Here is a 20,685-nt window from a genome sequence, read left to right as displayed (position 1 = left end):
TAAAACACTGGTTCGGCCATAACTGGAATATTGTGTCCAGTTCTGGGCACCGCACTTTAGGAAGGATGTGAAGGCCTTAGAGAAGTTGCAGAAGAGATTTACTAGACTGATTCCAGGGATGAGGGACTTCAGTTATGTGCATAGACTGGAGAAGCTGGGGTTGTTCTCCTTAGAGCAACGAAGGTTGGGAGGAGATTTGATAGAGGTATTCAAAATCATGAAGGGTCTAGACAGAGTCGAAAGAGAGAAACTGTTCCCATTGGCAGAAGGGTCAAGAACCAGAGGACATAGATTTAAAGGTGATTGGCAAAAGAACCAAAGGCGAAATGAGGAAAAGCTTTTACGCAGCGAGTGGTTATGACCTGGAATGCACGGCCGGGGGGGTGTGGAGGCAGATTCAGTTGTGGCTTTCAAAAGGGAATTGGATAAGTACTTGAAGGGAAAAAATTTGCAGGGCTACAGGGATATTGCGGGGGAGTTGGACCAGCTGGATTGCTCTTGCAGAGAGCTGGCATGGACTCGACGGGCCGAATGGCCTTCTTCAGTGCTGTAACCATTCTATGATTTTATGAAGGGTTTTGATAGAATAAGTGAGGAGAATATGTTTCCAGTGGCAGAAGGGTGGGTAACCAGAGGCTGCTGATTTAAGGTAATTGGCAAAAGAACCAGAGGCGACATGAGGAATTTTTTTTTTTACGCAGCAAGTTGTTACGATCTAGAATGCACCGCCTGAAAGGGTGGTGGAAGCAGAAACAATAATAACTTTCAAAAGGGAATTGGATAAATACTTGAAGGGGGAAAATTTGCAGGGCTATGGGGAAAGAGAAGGGGCGTGGTACTAGTTGGATAGCTCTCTCAAAGAGCTCAAACAGGCACAATGGTCTGAATAGCCTCCTTCTATGTTGTAACATTCTACGATTCTATATAGCGCCTTTAACGGTAAAAGTGTCCCAAGGTGCTTCACAAGAGCATTATCAGACAAAATTTGACACCGAGCCACATAGAGATATTAGGACGGGTGATCAAAAGCTTGGTGAAAGAGGTAGGTTTTAAGGAGCGACTTAGAGGAGATGAGAGAGGTAGAGATGCGGAGAGGTTTAGGGAGGGAATTCCATAGCTTAGGGCCCAGACAGCTGAAGCCATGGCTGGTAGTGATGGAGTGATGAAAATCGGGGATGCGCAAGAGATTAGAATTGAGGAGCGCAGAGATCTCGGAGGGTTGTAGGGCTGGAGGAGGTTACAGAGATAGGGAGGGGTGAGGCCATGGAGGGATTTGAACAAAAGAATGAAAATTTTAAAATCGAGGCATTGCCAGTATGGGAGCTAAGCGAGCACAAGGGTGATGGGTGAAAGAGGCTTGGTGCGAGCTCGGATACAGGCAGCAGAGTTTTGAATGAGCACAAGTTTACAGAGGGTGGGAGGCCGGCCAGGAGAGCATTGTAATTGGTCTATTGGTTCCCACGTAATTAGGAGACTGTACGAGTCACACTTGGATTGTTTTAGAGGTCTAGTTGGCTTGATCTGGTTGTCGTGTCATTAATTTCTTATTTTATTTTACAGCTGAGCTGTATGTTTTTTAGACTAACTGCTAAAGGAACACCATCAGCCATAGACACTTTCCCTGCGGATGTTCTGCTGTTTTTTAAGTAAGTTGTTATTCTTGCAGATCGTCCAGAACGAGAAAAAGCTCATCAAGCTCATCCTGCTAGTTTTCTCACTCTCTTAACTTAGCATACAGCTGCATTTTCAACTCTTGTTCCTTACCCTGTAGATTATTTTAAATTTGTAAAACCTTTTGAGTAATTTTTTTCTGAAACCTGTTTTAACTTTAATTTTCTCTCATTTAAATTTACATCCTCTTCTTCTGGACATGAAGTAATACTCTGGGCGTACCTAGCATTTAAAAAAAAAAAAATTTTTTTATATGTAGAATCAATGTAATTCAAATCTTTCACATTGTAGCTCTACTGACTTCAGAAAATCCCAAAACTGCAAGGCATTCTTCAAAGGAGTTGGAAAATCAAACATTCATATCTTACCAAAAGGATCAGCAAGAAGACAAAATCTGTTGGAAGATGCCGGTACCTGTTTGGTAAGAAAAATGTGCTCAATCGGTACAAACTAGGGATTGATGAAACCAGGATGCTGGACAGTATTGATGAAAACAAGCTTCACTCCCCTAACCACTCACACATTGGCATTATTGTGACTGTACGTGGAATGTTCTTCTCATTCTAACTTTGTATTAGAATGGCAAGTGTGGAGAATCTGGTTCAAAGCAAAACAGGAAGTATGAATCTTATAAATGAATCCTAAATTAGGCCTCATTCCAGATCAGTTTGTTGTCTCATGTCCCTTTCCTCTTTTATATTCTCAATTATTTGACAACCTCATGGATATAGCCCCTATCTTTGCTATTCCCAGTGTACAATAAAACATTTTTGAAGCATGCTTTGTTCCGTTTTCCTACATTCTTGAGCAAAGTGCATGTCTTCCATCTTGTTTCTTGTTAAAATTTAAAAAGAGCCAAACTGTTTAATTATGTTTCAATCTCAACACATTGGATCAAGATGGAGCATTTATCTGAGAATTGCTCAGGTAATGTCTGGAAATGATGATGAAAACAGCTACGTTCTTTGTCGGTAGTAAAATCCTTTCGTTCAATTCAGCTAAAGCTGAAAACCTTACCCTTAACTAAACCGTGTGTCCAAAATCCTAAAATCAGAAATTCTAAAACCTAAATATCCCTAAACTATTGAGTTTCTTTGTCATCTTTACAAATTTGGTTTCTAACTTCCACCAATGTAAATTTCTAATATTATTTACTTGATAATGTCAACGAATTTTGGCCTTGTTATTTCATGCAAACGTTGTACTCTTCAAATGGTAAAGATTGACTGAGTTGCGTTTGTGAGGAAAAGAGATGGATTAACGTTACTAAATTTGATTCAACTTCAGGGAATTACTGGCAGAGATCTGACGAAGGAGAGTATTACAGTACTGGGTGGATTGGTCTGTGACCTCACAGGATCCGTTATCACTGAATCTGATATTTCCATTTTGGACGCATTAAAGAATTGCATCTCATATTCAGAGAATCAAAAGAGAGCAATTGAAGCTCTACTTAAGAGCGGAGACAGCAGATACGGGTGAGTTTGAAACTGTTTTGGGGAGAAATTGGACTCTCCCTCAAAACGGGCAGCAAATCAGCGGAGTGATTGCTCTGTGCTCCGACCTGTGCCAGCCTGTGGGCGTCGGGCCACATTTGAACAGAAACGTTGAACAGGGCATCCTGATGCAGCACGCTGGTTGCGGCCTGATGAATTTCGTTCAGCTCCAATGCAGGAAGGTCCTGGGGGATGCAAGGCTGGGGGTAGGATACCAGTGACCGGGGTTGGGGGGGGGATAGTGCGTGGGCAAGCTGAGGTCAGCAGTGGCCCACGGTATTTTTGCGGAGTAAGTGGGAGCACTCCTGCCCCTCTGGCTCCACAGAAACAAAACTTTAAACAAGATTGTGGCCTTTTTTTGAGCGACCTCCAGCACTTCCTTTAAAGACCATTGGTTAGGCCACTCCAGACCTGGTACAACTGGGTGGAACTTGCGCGACACAAGCTCTGCCTATTATACCTTTTAATTTTGCATCAGGATCCTACAACCGGCATAGAACCTCGATTTACGTGGAAAAGTGGCAGGGGAGTGGGACTAGCTGGATTGCTCTTGCATAGAGCTGGCGCGGACTCAATGGGTCAAATGGCCTCCTGTGCTGTAACCTTTCTATGATTCTATCATTCGCCTGATTCAGGCAGGCAGGCTGCTCGCCCATTTTACTGGCCTACCATACTATGGTATCAGGCGGGACTTGAGCGTCGATAGTGGGTGGCCAAGGTGCCCCCACTTGATTTGCAACTCCTGGCTGCCTGTTTTTCAAGCACAATTGAATTTGAGTTGAATTTCTCTCCCTTCATCTTTTGATTGTAGCTAAATTAGACTGAAGAATTGAATTTTCATGCTTAATTGTTTCATATGATATTATGAACTGCAAGAGTGGAGTATGGCTACCATTTATACAATCTGTGGACCAAAAAGACGTAAATGCAATGACAACAAGATGGTGCGGCTACAGGATACTCCGTTAATCTTGCGAGTACCATGTCAATGCCAATTGGTGATCAGTTTGCACAAAGTTAATGCGAAGGTTAGACGATCATCTGAGGCATGATCATAGTCATTTTAAAATGGGCCAGAACACTGTTGCAAGTCTAAAGGAATAATTTCTAGAAGATTTCTATAGGGAGCCATTTTTATGTTGGAACATCTCCAATGGGCCGTCAGTACTAAACTGTTACTTACAGCAATGTATTCTTTAACTCGAGAGTTTGTTGTTTGACTGTAGTGCTCCTTCGTCGTGGTCGTCATCTACAATACATGATCTCGGAAATCTTCCTTTGACTTTGACCGACACATGGAGTCAAGTAAACAGGGTATGTTTTATTTGGTTAAAAATCAAGTCACAAAGTTAAATTCATGAGACTATAAAACCCCGTTGCACATTACTGGGTCTTCAGTTAAAGTTTTTCAGTCATAGCTATTGACCTTTTTGGCCAAGCTTTTGGTCACCCTGCCTAATCTCTCCTTTGGCTCAGTGTTTGTTTTCCTTACGTCCCTGTGAAGTGCCTCGAGACATTTTTCTACCTTGAGGGTGCTTTACAAGTGCTCTTGTTACAGCTATTCACTCAAAATAAACTGAAAATAATGCTGATTCCCACCTTATGAATATATATTGTCAGTTTTTATTGAATGACAGTCAGATAGCAGACAAAAAAATTTTTTTGCATTTGTTCATCTGTATTGAATGTTATGATGCAGCTGAACCATAAATAAAATTAGTTTACTAAAATATAATTTTATTCTCAGTGGTTCTTTTCAAAGTGCTTTCAAGATCACATTGAGGGTAAGACCTTTCCTCCCCCAGTTGCTGTGTATACCAGAATTAGAAATGTGTTTGTGAAAGTGTCTTCTGTTCAGCATTTCTAGAAAATTGTATGAAATAAATTTTCATCTTTCGTTATTGGGTATTAAGCAGAGAGGAAAATCATGCAGAGAGGATCGCACACATGTAATGGAACCTGCCCGATTTACCTCACTGTGCCCTGCCCAGGTGATGCTTAATGCCAGGCTGTACGGGTGGAAATTAAAACCTATATGTTTGTGATTTTGCTAAAAATACCAAAGAGAAGAATTTTCACAAATAAATTTAAGATATTGCTCTACGTAGTGACCAGGAGAATTCTTACCCCTATTGTTCACGTTTAGTAAATCTTGGTTTGGACCTACTTCCTAGCATGACATTGACTACTACAATTTGGTTGCGTCCTAACTCCCTTTATTTGTGTTCACAGCTAAATGCAGACTTCATAAGTAGATCACCTCCTATGATCAGAAACGTGAACCCTAATGCATGTAACAAATGGGAATACCAAGCCACAGAATTAACAATTCCTCCTTTTACAGAGTTATCTCTCACCGGTGGTTCCATAGGCTAACCCCCCGCTCCCCCATACATTCCTGGCCTCTCCAATAGACAGAAAAGACCATGGTCCTGAAAATCTGCAGCCTGGCACATCTTGGCATAACTACCGAGATGCAACTGTCCCTTACCTCTGCCGCTGACATCGTCAAAGCTCGTGGGATCAGGGGGAGTTTCTGCCATGTCTTCGGCGGAATAGGGGCCCATCCCCTTCACTCCCGCCCCCTGAAAAGAGGCTGGAAAGTCTGCCGAAAAGTCCGGGCCGTGGTAGCGATCCTGATCTGGGCCCCCAAGGTGGGCCCCACATCTGCACCGTAGCTGGGTGGTGTGTCTGAGCTCACCAATAATAGCTGCGCCAACTACACACCAAGTCACTGAGACGGACCGAGGCATGGACTCTGCAGCTTTCAGAGTCCTCCAAACGTGCCCCTTTTCGAGGCATAAGCTGTCAGCCCATATAATCAGGCAAGAGTTAGGATTACACTGACGTAAAAGAAGTAACTTTGGGCAAATATCAGGCGGGCAGTGAGTGGTGAGATTGTGCCGCCTGCCAAGAGGCCTGAGGCATTTCAATGCTTGATTCTCATTTCAACATGCACAGTTAGCATTGAACCAGCACTCACAGGCTGTTCACCGTTTGGGGGTGGGCAATCTGGCAGTTCCTACACGGAGCTCAGCTAGAAGTAATGACTTATGGGGGAGTGGGCATTCATGGGAGAGAGGCACAGAGCGGCCAGCAACAAGTGTAAGGGTTTTTGTACATTCAAGCTCTGCCTGGCCCCACAAGATTCTTTTTTTTTTAAAAAAAACTTACCGTTGCCAGATGTCCCTTTAAGGACTGCTGGTTAAGCCACTTTACGCCTAGTACCAATGGGCAGAGTGTGCCTGATGCACGCTCCGCCCATTGATAGCTTAAAATTGCATTGGGGTCTTACATACATCATAGGACCCTGATTGACGTATCCAAATGATGCTCACACGTGAAACAGGGTGTCCCTGGCCAGCCTCTTGAAAGCCCCAAACAAAGTTTAGCCCCACGATTTTCAAAGCGCTACTGCCCTGTTCCCATCAGGCAGAAGCCCTGAAAATTGGCCCCTGAGTTTTATGAGCTTATGTATGTGGGTGCTGCGCTGATCTGAGTTCAGAAATCACCTTAGGCACAATAGAAATTACTGGAATAGCTACCATATGTATTCTTCCAGTGATAGGCCTCTGCATAGTCAGGTTTCAATCAAGCCAGATCAAAGATATAAGGTGCTGGATTCTCCTCCACAGTCTTGCCTAAAAACAGTTGGGATCACGGCAAAGAATGGGAAATTTCAGGCTGTGAGGCCTACAACTGCCTCATGCTCTGCCTGGTTCCACAAGAATCTTTTTTTACAAAAAAACTTACAGTTGCCAGATGCCCCTTTAAGGACCGCTGGTTAAGCTGCCTTATGCCGAGTACCAATGGGCAGAGTGTGCCTGGTGCACGTTCCATCTGTTGGTAGCTTAAAATTGTGGAACCGCTACAGCACTGTTGGAAATTTATGGCCAGTCAATGGCTGGCTCCCTATTAGCAGCGGTAATCCTGCCAGGAGCCCACCATGCAAGTCCGATGAGCCCCAATCCAGGCATAAACTAATTAGCCCTAGAATACAGTCTACACATTCTCCCTGATCTGCAAATCAATGGCCTCCATGATTCTGGCCATCGCACCCCCCCACCCCCCGCTCCCTCTACCCCCGCTACCTGCCCCAGCACTGGCCTCCATTTTGTAGGCAGCAGGACAAGACAGCTTACAACCTTAACAATAGTTCATTACCCTGGGATAGAATTTCCTTGGGGGTTCCTGCCAAAGAACATCACTGTTCAATCAGGAACTGTCTGTGATTATATATTAGTTTTGTAAAATGTTTAAACTATTTACATTCTGCCCCATGCAGGTTGTCCTTAATGAAGCCCTCCCTAGATTTATCAGGAAAATAAAGACATTGAAACCACCCAGTGATGTGTTGGCGTTTATAGATCAGCTCAATTTACGAAAAGGATCAGCCAATGTAGCAAGTATGTAATCAGTATGAGTGTACAAGAGTGATTAAAAGAACAGTTTGTGTATATAGAGCATATATATGTAAATGTAGCAGATGCTTCCATGCTCTAAATCTTAATCCACTACCGAATATTTGCTTTGGCAGAGTACATTATATATCACATCTGATTGGACATTTTCTGCTCTTACCTTCCCCATCAGGTACACTGGTTGTATAGAATAAGAATTCATCATGGGGATGGTGAAATGTTCTACCTAGACTCTTCAGGCCATTGGGAGAGCTGGCTTTTCCCAAAAGCTCCAATGGTCGGATCAAATGATCTAGTTGGCCAAATCTGGCATGTGAACCTTGTGCTAGGCTGTGCTATGTTGGGTGGTTTGTTATCAAAATGTTTATAGAGTAAGAGGAAAGAACTTCCATTTATTTTACGATTCAACTTTGGAGCTCAGCCCTACTATGCCATTGTTGTATTTCACTAACAACTTATTCACTGAGGAATAACCTTGCAGAAATTTTTTTTGTTGGATATTACATTTAATCAGCAAACTGAAATGCTATGTTTTTATACTTACAGATTGTACAGGGAAACAGATAGCAGCAGAAGACATTAATGACCTGACACCTGCAATCTATGATGCGGCCCAGTTAGACCTCTGTTTAAGTGATCTTGAATTGGACAATAATGTCCTTCAATTGGGAGCTCTTGCCTTTGATTCTACTCAGCTGCAAGTTCTGAAAAATAGACTATTACAGGTAACAAGCATAGTGTGATACTTCAACTGGGAAGCAATAAAATCATTCACAATAAATTCATACATTCAAAAACAAACAGAAGACTGATTTAAATTTAAAATCAACAGTTAAAAAGATTCTTGCCAACAATTTGAATTATATGATGTAAGGACTAGAGTGGAATGAAAATCTCCTTTTTTTAGTTTTTCCCTCTTAGTCTCTTGTGCTGCCTTCTGCTTTTACTCTCTCGTTACATTCCCCTATCCAAAATCACATGCCACTTCTCTTTAATGGATTTGTCGAACTTTTTTTTGGTGGTTGTAAGGGGTTCCTTTTTTTACTGTTTCTCGGGCTTATAATAGGTCAGCCAGTTATGTTTTTCCTGAGCTGCCCTGCCCGCAGTGCGGTTGCGAATCGCTTACCCCTTCCTGATTCTGAGCTGAGGACTTATCGAGTGGTAACAAAGACAGACAAACAGACCAGTGGATTGGTACAAGGAAAACCAATGTTTATTAATAAGAAAACTAAAACTACAAGGTAAACAGTATAATACAGAAGATAAAGAAATCGTTATGGATGTAATACAGTCTTACACTTATCGGGTTGAATGAAACAGACACATCGAGGGAAAATTCTAAAATCACAAGTTTAGCAATATCCCTTAACCCCCAACCTTACACTTATGCTAGGTTGTCTTGTGGCAGCCAGAAAATTAATGCTCACCGGTGAAAACAGATGAAAAGGCCTGGCCCCTGTGCCTGCTGCTGCCGTCGACATGTGGTTGCGAGGTTTACTGGATGGCTTCCTTCTTAGTTGCTAGCAGACAGACAGGACAGGGCCAAGAGGCGAAGAGAGCAGCTACTTCTCTACCCAGAAATATACTGGGCAGCTTCAGTTATACCCTCTTGGTAACAGGTTTTTTCATACCTTATCAGCTTGCTTCATTGTTTGATTTAAGCACGAAACGTAAGACAAAGGACCCCATCTCTGGCCCATTTACATTATGGCCGTTTCCTGTATCGATCTGTATGCTAACTGCTTTACCATTGTTCCGAATGTACCTTGATGGTTCACCTTTTGTCCTGCGATCACTTCCTGCTCGAATTTTGATGTGTTGGCCGGCCATGTTGATAGCTTGCCTCAGGGCTAGAATGCAGCTGCATTGTTTAAAGAAACCTGTCTAGACACGAAACCTGCCAAGTTGTTGAGAATGCAATTTCAAATCTGCCGGTCCTCGGCCATGTGTCTGACTGCAGCCATTTTGAGAGACCTTGGATTTTTTAAAACAGTCACACCAGGGTTTCTTTAATAACTCCAATAAATCTTCGGGGTGGGGGGAACACGTGAAATTTTGCGAATCCCTTCATGGTATTGGGGTGTGCTTGGAGAATACACTCTTCCTTCTCTCACTACTCCATGTTCAAAGCCGTCCAATCAGGCTCCCCCTTCTGATCATAGCACCAAAATCACACTGGTCAGAGTTGCGAACAATATCTTTTGTGACTGCAACTATGGCCTACTGTCCCTCCTCAACATCTTTTCCGCCTTACAACAACAACAACAACAACAACAACAACATGCATTTATACAGCGCCTTTAATGTAGTAAAACATCCCAAGGTGTTTCACAGGAGCGATTATCAAACAAAATTTAACACCGAGCCACATAAGGAGATATTAGGACAGACGATACAAAAGCTTGGCCAAAGAGGTAAATTTTAAGGAGCATCTTAAACGATGAGAGGCAGGGAGGTTCAGGGAGGGAATTCCAGAGCTTAGGGCCTAGGCAGCTGAAAGCACTGCCGCCAATCGTGGAGTGATGAAAATCGGGGACGCGTAAGAGACCAGAATTGGAGGAGCGCAGAGATCTCGGAGGGTTATAGGGCTGGAGGAGTTTACAGAGATTGGAATGGGCGAGGCCAAGGAGGAATTTGAAAACAAGGATGAGAATTTTAAATTCAAGACGTTGCTGGACCGGGAGCCAATGTAGGTCATCAAGCATAGGGGTTATGGGTGAATGGGACATTGCACATTAGGACAAGGGCAGCAGAGTTTTGGGTGAGCTCAAGTTTATGGAGAGTGGAAGATGGGAGGCCTGCCAGGAGAGCATTGGAATAGCCGCGTCTAGAGGTAACAAAAGCATGGATGAGGGTTTCAGCAGATGAGCTGAGGCAGGGACGGAGGGACGGAGACGGGAGATGTTACAGAAGTGGAAGTAGGCCATCTTGGGGTTGGAAGCTCATCTCGGGGTCAAATAGGATGCTATGGTTGCGAACGGCCTGGTTCAGCCTCAGACAGTGGCCAGCGAAAGCGATGGAGTCGATGGCTAGGGAACCAAGTTTGTGGCGGGGACCAAAGACAATGGCTTCGGTCTTCCTAATATTTAATTGGAGGAAATTTCTGCTCTGATAAGCAGCTTGACAAATCTGAGGCAGTGGATGGGTCGAGAGAGGTGGTGCTGAGGTAGAGCTGGATGTCGTCAGCGTACATATGAAACCTGAAACCTGTGTTCTCGGATGATGTCGCTGAGTGGGAGCATGTAGATGAGAAATAGGAAGGAGCCAAGGATAGATCCTTGGGGGACTCCAGAGGTTAATGGTGCAGGAGCGGGAAGAGAAGCCATTGCCGGTGATTCTCTGTCCACGACTGGATAGGTGGGAATGGAACCAGGCGAGGCAGTCTCACCTAACTGGACAATGGAGAAGAGGCATTGGAGGAGGATGGTGTGGTCAATCATGTCAAAGGATGCAGACAGGTCGAGAAGGACAAGGAAGAATAATTTACCACGGTCACAGTCCCATTGGATGTCATTTGTGACGTTAATAAGGGCAGTTTCAGTGCTGTGGCAGGGCGGAAACCTGATTGGAGGGTTTATCAACCATTATTCTTCTTAAATATCTCTGTTCCACAGGCTGCACCCGTAGCTCTGCTCTCTCTTAATCCACTGCCACCTATTGCACTGCGGACATTACATCGCTTTTACTTCAAATCAGGTCATGTCTGACTAATTTGATTGAATTTTTTGAGGAGGTAACAAGGAGTGTCAATGAGCGTAGTCTACATGGATTTTAGCAAGGCTTTTGACAAGGTCCCACATGGCAGACTGGTTAAAAAAGTACAAGCCCATGGGATCCAAGGGAAAGTGGCAAGTTGGATCAAAAATTGGCTCGGTGGCAGGAAGCAAACGGTAATGGTCGACGGATGTTTTTGTGATCGGAAGGCTGTTTCCAGTGGGGTTTCACAAGGCTCAGTACGAGGTCCCTTGCTTTTTGTGATATATATATTAATGATTTGGACTTAAATATAGGAGGCATGATTAAGAAGTTTGCAGATGATACAAGAATTGGCCGTGTGGTTGATAGTGAAGAGGAAAGCTGTAGACTGCAGGAAGATATCAATGGACTGGTCAGGTGGGCAGAAAAGTGGCAAATGGAGAAGTGTGAGGTAATGCATTTGGGGAGGGCAAACAAGGCAAGGCAATACACAATAAATGGGAGGATACTAAGGGGTAATGGATACTGGAGTGCATGTCCACAGATCCCTGAAGGTAGCAGAACAGGTAGGTAAGGTGGTTAAGAAGGCATATGGCATACTTGCCTTATTAGCTGAGGCATAGAATATAAGAGCAGGGAGGTTATGCTAGAAGTGTATAAAACACTAGTTAGGCCACAGCTTGAGTACTGTGCACAGTTCTGGTCACCACATTACGGAAAGAATGTAATTGCACTAGAGAGGGTACAAAGGAGATTTATGAGGATATTGCCAGGACTGGAGAATTATAGCTATGAGGAAAGATTGGATAGGGTGGGGTTGTTTTCTTTGGAACAGAGGAGGCTGAGGGATAATTTAATTGAAGTGTACAAAATTATAAGGGGTCTAGATACAGTGGATAGGAAGGACTTATTTCCCTTAGCAGAGAGGTCAATAACCAGGGGGCGTAGATTTAAAGTAATTGGTTGAAGGATTAGAGGGGAGCTGAGGAAAAATGTTTTCACCCAGAGGGTGGTGCGGGTCTGGAACTCACTGCCTGAAAGGGTGGTAGAGGCAGAAACCCTCAACTCATTTAGAAAGTACCTGGATATGCACCTGAAGTGCCGTGCACTACAAGGCTATGGACCAAGTGCTGGAAAGTGGGGTTAGGCTGGGTGGCTCATTTTCTTCTGGCGTGGACACGATGGGCTAAGTGGCCTCCTTCTGTGCTGTAAATTTGCTATAATTCTAAATGGTTTCTTCACCCATTGTGTCCATGCAGTCATCTCTAATGTATCCAGGGTTCCATCCTTGGCTCCATTCTTTTCATCATTTACATGCTACTCCCTAGCGTTGTTATCTGGTAAGCTTTCACATGTAGCCTGATGACATCGAGTTCTTCCTTTTCACTTCCTCCTTTACCCCTACAGCTGTTGCCACCATCTCCAGATGGCATTAAGACCAGTAGGAGCCAAAATTACCTCCAGTTTCATATCAGAAAAGTTGAAGCCATCGTGTGCAGATCCAGCCTCGGCTCCAACTTCCTCCGCAACTGCTGCCTCAGGCTTAGGCTAGTAGTGCAGAACCATGGCATATTGCTCAACCCTGTGTTTAGTATCCTCCCCCGACATCAATCTGTCATCAAGACTGCTTTTCTCTGCAAAATTACCTGCCTCCACCCCTACCTCTTCCCTCCACCTAATCCCATGCTTTTTTCACCACATGGCTGGAATTCTCCGATGCTTTCCTTTCACCATTCATAAACTGCAAATCATCCAGAATTCTGTGCTCCATTTCCTCACCTGCTTTAAGACTCATATCCCCATCACTCCTGCCCTTGAAAACTCCCTTGCCTTCCCAAATCAGAGAATTGATTTTACAGTTCTTGTCTTAATCTTCAAATACCTTCTTGGTCTTGTCTCTCCCTAACTCCATGACCTTCTCCAGCCTTATGTGCTTTGTGGGTACCCTCCAGTCCTCCAACACCCACCTTGTTCTCATCTCCTGCTCCCTCCATTCACCAGCGGCTGTTCTTTTAGCTTCGCCCTCTGGAATGCCCTCTCTCAATGTCTCTGCCTTATCACCTCCATCCCTGCCTTTGTCACATATATGAGACCCTCCTCTTTGACTGTGCTTTTGCTCTTTCATGTCCCTTTCCTGGATCGATATCTACTGCCCTGTACAGCTCTCTGAGATGTCTCTTTGTATGTAATGAATGCAGTGGAAATGTAAGTTGTTGTGGTTTGCGAAGAAGGTAAACCTTACTGATGTTTATCATAGTTTGAACTAACTTGTAGAATTCTATGTTTTATTTGAATGGATCTGACAACATCTTCCTTAGCATAACAATGAACCCAGTTGAAAGTTTTCTATGCCTATGCAAATTGATCAACAAATTGTCCATCCATAACTGAGAAAAAAATTTAACTCTGTGACAAAGTTTGAACTCACTTAAGGCCCAATAGCAGCCACTTCACAGCATTTGAAATGAACAGTTCCAATAGAAAAATCTTAACATCTTTCAAATACTGAGGAGAATAGTAGTTTTCTGGAAAGTGACAGTTTCAGTTATTGTGTATGTTCTTTAATTTCTTGAAAACACCTGTATTTTTCAAGAGAAATTTGCAAATGATGTGGAAATTAGTTTTAACTGAGTACAGCAAGATTGGTCCTCTCAGCAGCTCAAAAGCCATTGCTCTTCTGTGGTTCTTCACTCACAGAGTGGTGAATCTTTGTAATTCTCTACCCCGCAAGGCTGTGGAAGCTCAGTCATTGAGTACATTCAAAACAGAGATCGATAGATTTCTAGATATTAAAGGCATCAAGGGATATGGTGACAGTGCAGGAAAATGGCGTTGAGGTAGAAGACCAGCCATGATCTTGCTAAATGGCAGAGCAGGCTTGAGGGGCCGGATGGCCTCCTCCTGCTCCTGTTTCGTATGTTCTTATGTTCAGTATAGAGTTTTGTTTTAGTTGATGTGCACCAATGTCACCTATAAACCATCTTCAGGAAGTCAATTACTGGACTGCAGGCTGGAACCTGCGATCGCGAGCTTCAGTTGATTGACACACTAAGCAGGTTGGGGGTAATTTTGAATTTGGACAACAATGTAAGACAGGCAATATTAATTCAGTCGCCTATTATACATCTGTCCTGATTTTCATTTCCATTGAAGTCAAGTGTAATGAGGTCCAACCAATCAGATTGATGAGGTAATTCTACTAAAATAAGTCTCAGTTCATTGTATACATGTAAAAACTGTGAGCAAATGATACGAAACATGTGCATGAGACAGCTTCTTCGAACAAAACTCTACAAAAATTGGAGATGGTATGACTTTGAAGTATAATGAACTGACGAGTCAATCTGATACCAAATATTGTACATACAACAACATTTTCAAGCTTTATTTTTATGCTGGGAATTAAGTGACTGCATTTTATTATTTGAATTTCCTGAAACAGATTTATCCCAACGGGTTACCAGAAGACCAGATTCAATTGCTGGGGAACATATCCACCGTGATTAATGCGATAGAAATCAGCAGCTGGAATATCACTCAAGTTGAGACACTTTCTACATTAATGATGCAAAAGCTGGACAACACAATGGTACTGAAACCAGGAGAATATTAATGTAAAAATATTAGTGATTCACAAAAAGGAGGATTTGGTTTTGAAGGAAATCTGGACTCTGAGCCCAGAAATTCCGGCTAGTTTTGGGTGTGGAATTAGTGTAACCTGGGCAAGGGTGGAGGAATTTGGGGCAGAACCTGTTTCCATTGGCATTCCACCCCTTCGTGGCCTCATGGAGAAATTGTGAAGTATGGAGCATGGGCCCTTTCCTCTGTCATGATGACGCTTTTGGAGATCGTTCTCTGGCAGATGACAAGCTCCCTTGGAAGTTCCACAAGTTTTGCCCAGCGTAAGGCTTGCAATTTCAGAGATTGTGATTGCCGTTTGGAAAGCAGCACGCTAGAAGGCAGCAAGAAAACAGCAAAAGATTAGTATTCAACTCTCAGGCCAGACTGGCTCGTGTTCCTCATCCCCATTGGAGTGACAATGTGTGCTCTAGAATTCCGCTGCTCCTGCAGGCCAGGTGTCCCTAAGGCACAGGCTCCTGCCCCTATTATGTAAATGACCCCTTCCCTGTGATTTGAAACCAGATTGGAACAAGAGCAAATGGGAAGGCACTAGTCCCGCCCTGCAACACTTCTGCTGGTGGAGCAGGCCTGCTGCTATTTCTAGACCCTGACCTCCCCAGTGTCTGTATCCCCTATTGTTACAGTATTTCCTTGAAATACAAAGTTTACTCAGCCAATGTTAACAATAATAATAAGGGACTGTGAGCCACTCCATTTACAAACTCTTTGAAACCCCCAGCATTCCACTTCATTGGGATAATTCAAGAAATGTAGCACTTTAGTCAACTCAGTGAAGCAGTGAGTTACAGCATTAACGTTTCATCTCTGGGTCTGGACTTGAATCCAGCCCAAACTGAAGGGATCAAGATCTCATTTCATTGCTAGTGTGTAAATAAAATGGGGTAGATCTTGACTTTGTACGATAGTGTAAAATGGGTGACAGCTCGTTTTACATCTCCCAATTTTTAGTTCCATTGAAGTCAATGCAATTTTAGGAATTTTATTGAAGTATTTTTCAGCGAAACATTTGGGAAAAGAAAGCAATCAAAAAAAAAGATCTTTTATACAATGTCCTTCTATGTAACAATGACTTATGAATTCTTCTTCAAATCTCTTTCTACAGGTCAAATCCATAATTGAAAGATATCTCCAGTTAGATGGAGTTCTAAATGCAGTTTCTTTGAAAGCTATTGGTGGAGCCAACTTGTGTATTCTGAATGAAAGCCAGTTGATGACAATTTCAAACTTAACGTAAGTGTTGAATCTTTCCTTTACTAGTTTGCTAATAACAACAACTTGCATTTATATTACACCTTTAATGTAGAAAATGTTCCAAGGCACTTCACAGTTGGGGTTCAGATCTGAGCAGAAGTATGAAGGAATTAAGGAGGTGACTGGAGGCCCGATCCAGAAGTAAGTTTTAAGGAAGCTCTTGAAAGTAGGAAGAGATGTTGTAAGATAGTGGGGTTTAGGGAGAGAACCCCACATCCTGGGGACAAAGTTCAATCACTGATTGTGGAATACAGGGAAGAGAAGGATTGCACAATTGATCAGAGTCAGAGAATGGAAAATATGAACAAGGACGTAGAACGACAACAACAACTTGGATTTATATAGCGCCTTTAACATAGTAAAACATCCCAAGGCGCTTCACAGGAGCGTTAACAAACAAAATTGGACACCGAGCCACATAAGGAGTTATTAGGACAGGTGACCAAAAGCTTGGTCAATGAGGTTGGTTTTAAGGAGCGTCTTAAAGGAGGAAAGGTAGAGAGGTTTAGGGAGGGAATTCCGGAGCTTAGAGCCTCGGCAGCTGAGGGCATTGTTGCCAGTGGTGGAGCGATTAAAATCGGGGATGTGCACGAGGCTAAAATTGGAGGAGCGCAGAGACCTCGGAGGGTTGTAGAGCTGGAGGAGGTTACATAGGTAGGGAGGAGTGAGGCCACAGAGGGATTTTGAAAACAAGGATGAGAATTTTAAAATCGAGGCATTGTCGAACCGGGAGCCAATGTAGGTCAGCGAGCACAGGGGTGATGGATGAACGGGACTTGGTTCGAGTTGGGACACATGCAACAGAGTTTTGGATGAGCTCAAGTTTACAGAGTGTGGAAGGCTGGCGAGGAGAAAATTGGAACAGTCAAGTCTAAAGGTAACAAAGGCATGGATGAGGATTTCAGCAGTAGATGAGCTGAGACAAAGGCGAAGATGGGCAATGTTACAGAGGTGGAAGTAGGAGGTCTTGGTGATGGAGAGGATGGCTAGGGAACGGAGTTTGTGGCGGGGACAAAAGACAATGGGCCCGATATTACCATGGCGGTGGGTTTGCGGCGGAGGGTCGATTCGGGGCATGGGTTACGCGCCCGGTGAAATCAGTCTGCTTCGCGCGCAATCGCAGGCTGATTGGATCCACTTACCCGTTGTTCCGGTTCCCCGCTGCTAAGCTGCGCGTCGGGCGGACTGCGCATGCGCAGTAAGGTCTGTCAGCTGGAGGAGCTCTATTTAAAGGGGCAGTCCTCCACTGACTGATGCTGCAAGAAATCGGAAAAATTACAGCATGGAGCAGCCCAGGGGGAAGGCTGCTCCCAGGTTAATGATGCCTCACTCCAGCTCTTATTGGATGGGGTGAGGAGGAGGGGGAGGACAGAGATCTTCCCCCCCCCCCCCGGCGGCCGGGAGGAAGCGGCCTGCCTCCGCCACCAAGAAGGCCTGGCTTGAGGTGGCAGAGGAGGTCACCTGCACCACCAACATACAGTGCAGGAGGTGCTTCAATGACCTAAGTAGGTCAGCCAAAGTGAGTACACTTACTCATTCCCCTACACTCCGTCTGCCACATCACCGCCCCTACCCCACATCTCCTTCTGCACAGCCAACACTACTCTGTCACATCACTCCTCACACCCACTCAAAGATCATCCTCATCTTACCTGCACTTACTCACCTCGCCATTACTCATCCCGTCACTACCACTCAACCCAATCCTCATACAATCTCATGGCTCTATCTCATACTCACCCTCTCATGCATCTCTTTCACGGTCAGCCTCACTCAACCTGCCACTACCTGTGCTGCAGCCACAGGGCATGCATCACATATGTGCAGTAGGAAGCAAACGTGTCGTGAGCATGAAGGGAATGCACAAGGGTGTTTGAGGGTTTGTCATGGTTTTTACTTATATTTAATTTCTGATCAACTCACATTACATATTATATTGTCACCACTACTGCCACGTCTTTGCGAATCTTGTCTGGTTTGTGCAATAATGCCCTTTCCTGAGGATCACTATGAAGACCCACAACTGATGCCACCCATTGTGTCACTGCAGAGTGGGTGTAGGTGTATTTGCAGGGCTCTTTTGTGCATACGACTGAGAGACGTCGGCGATGTCCCCGGTGGCACCCTGGAAGGATGCGGAGGAGAAGTTGCTGAGGGCAGTGGTGACTTTGACAGCGACAGGTAAGAAGATGGTGCTCGGGCCAGCCGGAAGCAGCTCGGCATGAAGGAGGCTGCAGATGTCCATGCCTACATGTCGAGTGACTCTGAGCGTCCATGTGCACTGCTGCTCAGAGAGGTCCAGGAAGCTGAGCCTCGGTCTGTGGACCCTGTGGCGAGGGTAGTGCCCTCTGCACGCATCTCTCTCTGTGGTTGCCCTCCCTCCTGCTGTGCAGGTGGATGTGTCACAGCACTGTGTTGTGGAGCTCCACGTGTCAGAGGTGGACGGCGTGGCCGGCGAGGCAGGTGATGCTGTTCGCCCTCTGAGGAGGTCATGACTGCAGCTACGGCGGCCCCCATCCGGAAGATGCACATCTGAGGGGGTCCGCAAGGTAGTTACATGTGTCTGGACACGGGGTAAGTGTGCAAGTTGGTGAATTTTATTGTTAGGAGGAGGGTGGTGGAGGCCAAACTTTGTCCCAAGTGACAGAGTGGCCTCCTGCAATGAGTGAGGGTTTCCCCCCACCCCCCCTCCAACCTGTCAAATGGATCTTTGCAGCTGCCACAGGCTGATGGCTGCAACACGTCCATTTGAACTGGGAGTGTTACCCCCAGTAAGGGAAACAGTCCCAGTTGTTTGCAAAATCCCAACCCTCCTAAAATATCATGTTAATAAGGTCTCTAAATGACCTGAAATATCTAAATACCTTCATTGGCACCCCGCCGGCTTTAATTGCCGGCTAGGAGTCTCACATGCGGGGGCTGCACGCGCATGTCAGTGGGGAACCCGGAAATGGGGCGGGTTGGAGCCGGGCTTCCGACCCGCCCCGGGAATCCCCGATTTTTGTAGCCCCCCCGCCAGGAACGCACCCGATCGCGGGTGCTAAAATCGAGCCCAATGGCTTTGGTCTTCCCAATATTTAATTGGTGGAAATTTCTTCTCATCCAATACTGGATGTAGGACAAGCAGCTTGATAAATCAGAGGCAGTGGAGGGATCGAGAGAAGTAGTGCTCTCAGCGTACATGTGAAACCTGACTTTGTGTTCTCGGATGATGTCGCCGAGGGGCAGCATGTAGATGAGAGATAGGAGGGGGCCAAGGATAGATCCTTGGGGGACTCCAGAGGTAACAGAGCGGGAAGAGAAGCCATCGCAGGTGATTCTCTGTCTATGACTGGTTAGATTTTTTTTATTATTCGTTCATGGGATGTGGGCATCGCTGGCAAGGCCATCATTTATTGCCCTCCCCTAATTGTCCTTGAGAAGGTGGTGGTGAGCCGCCTTCTTGAACCGCTGCAGTCCATGTGGTGAAGATTCTCCCACAGTGCTGTTAGGAAGGGGATTCCAGGATTTTGACCCAGCGACGATGAAGGAACAGCGATATATTTCCAAGTCGGGATGGTGTGTGACTTGGAGGGGAACATGCAGTTGGTGGTGTTCCCATGTGCCTGCTGCCCTTGTCCTTCTAGGAGGTAGCTGTCGAAGAAGCCTTGGCGAGTTGCTGCAGTACATCCTGTGGATGGTACACACTGCAGACACTGTGCGCCGGTGGTGGATGGGGTGCCAATCAAGTGGACTGCTTTGTCCTGGATGGTGTCGAGCTTCTTGAGTGTTGTTGGAGCTGCACTCATCCAGGCAAGTGGAGAGTATTCCATCACACTCCTGACTGGAGCCTTGTAGATGGTGGAAATGCTTTGGGGAGTCAGGAGGTGAGTCACTCGCCACAGAATACCCAGCCTCTTACCTGCTCTTGTAGCCACAGTATTTATGTGGCTCGTCCAGTTAAGTCAATGACGCCCCCCAGGATGTTGATGGTGGGAGATTCGGTGATGATAATGCCATTGAATGTCAAGGGGAGGTAGTTGGACTCTCTCTTGTTGGAGATGGTCATTGCCTGGCACTTGTCTGGCGCGAATGTTACTTGCCACTTATCAGCCCAAGCCTGGATGTTGTCCAGTTCTTGCTGCATGCGGGCACGGACTGCTTCATTATCTGAGAGGTTGCGAATGGAACTGAACACCGCAATCATCAGCGAACATCCCCATTTCTGACGTTATGATGGAGGGAAGGTCATTGATGAAGCAGCTGAAGATGGTTGGGCCTAGGACACTGCCCTGAGGAACTCCTGCAGCAATGTCGGATAGGAATGGAACCAGGCGAGCGCAGTCCCACCCAGCTGGATGACGGAGGAGAGGCATTGGATGAGGATGGTGTGGTCAACTTTGTCAAAGGCTGCAGACAGGGCATGAAGGATGAGGAGGGATAGTTTACCTCGGTCACAGTCACATAGGATGTCATTTGTGATTTTGGTAAGGGTCATTTCAGTGCTGTGGCAGGGGCGGAAACCTGAT

At 45.1% G+C, this 20,685-nt stretch overlaps 1 long non-coding RNA gene across 1 annotated transcript; it reads left to right on the top strand.

The window, feature by feature from the left end:
* The first annotated feature begins 7,463 nt into the window (after positions 1–7,463).
* On the top strand, positions 7,464–14,858 carry LOC137340845 (uncharacterized). The gene is made up of 3 exons (XR_010966882.1): positions 7,464–7,573; positions 8,135–8,313; positions 14,727–14,858. It is a non-coding gene; the product is annotated as an uncharacterized lncRNA (long non-coding RNA).
* Positions 14,859–20,685: the final 5,827 nt, after the last annotated feature.

This window comes from Heptranchias perlo, chromosome 22 (assembly GCF_035084215.1).
Source record: "Heptranchias perlo isolate sHepPer1 chromosome 22, sHepPer1.hap1, whole genome shotgun sequence".
Taxonomy (NCBI): Eukaryota; Metazoa; Chordata; class Chondrichthyes; order Hexanchiformes; family Hexanchidae; genus Heptranchias; species Heptranchias perlo.
The sequence above is the reverse complement of the archived record's forward strand: the minus strand, read 5'-3'. Positions and strand labels throughout refer to the sequence as shown.